This window comes from Anneissia japonica, unplaced genomic scaffold, assembly GCF_011630105.1.
Source record: "Anneissia japonica isolate Jap-2015-1 unplaced genomic scaffold, ASM1163010v1 scaffold288140_len288450_cov173, whole genome shotgun sequence".
NCBI classification, from domain to species: Eukaryota; Metazoa; Echinodermata; class Crinoidea; order Comatulida; family Comatulidae; genus Anneissia; species Anneissia japonica.
In genome coordinates this window covers 280,508-281,597 of record NW_022730127.1, presented here as the reverse complement: position 1 = coordinate 281,597, position 1,090 = coordinate 280,508, and positions in this window count along the sequence as shown.

Here is a 1,090-nt window from a genome sequence, read left to right as displayed (position 1 = left end):
TAACGATTTTGTGAAAACCAAGCTTTGCAGTACTTATATGCATCAGGGTTTCGGTTGTTGTCATTCTTTTGTCGACACTTTTGTTTGTTATCGTCAATTTTGTTTTCTGAAGCGGCTGCACGAGCCATCAAAATTTCTTTAGGTTGCGGAACAGAGCCGTAGTAAATGAAAACTTCTGCAGCACTAGCCAATAATTTGCCTTGAGTGCAAGATATTAAGTTTGGAGTTTTAATTATTTTGAAAATGAACCTGATCGTCCTGGGCTCGATTTTCTTTGGGGCCGATTTTCTGTAGATGTGAAATTTCAAAACAAAAGGGACAGGATGAAGATTTTCGGGCCACCTTTCTTAGTTTTCACAATGTTTTTGCCCCCCCCCCCCTAGTAATTGTGTTCGAAGCAAAAAGTACTTAAAGATTACCTTATACTGTATCACCTTATTTTGCAAGTTAGTGCCCCCTCACTTAATCATCAAGTACTGTACCACCTCATCTTTGCCCTCCCCCACCTCACTTTTGTTGCCCATTTACCACCCACCTCCCCCTCCCCTTTCAAAATTTTTAGATAATGCCAGCAGTACTGCCAAAGTTTTTATTAAGATTCAATTTACCATAAATTTCTCTCATGACAGTATCATGGGTCAAACATTGGCCACTGAAAGAGCAGGAATTTTGAAGGGTTTCAAGTCTGTGAAAGGTTTTCTTCAAAGTCAGGTCATCTCATTACATCAGGTTGCGACTCTTAAGTATGACGAGTTTGTTGAAGCTGTAGATCATCTGAACAAAGTGTGAGTAGTAGTTTATTTGTGTTATTAATGCATGTTGATATTTATGATTTTTATATAGATAAACTACTGTAATATGTTTTTTTTTAAATTATTGATAGTATTTTTATAGTTTAGTATATTAATATCTGTTTTATTATTATATTAAAAAAATATAATTAATTATTATAGATCATGACAATTTATCAATCATCCTTATTTTCTCTATGTGAGTGGGTTCTGGATATATATCATCAAATTATAAAATGAATTTTTCTATAATTACTGTAACATTAACATTGTTTTTATATTAATGCTGTCTCTTATAC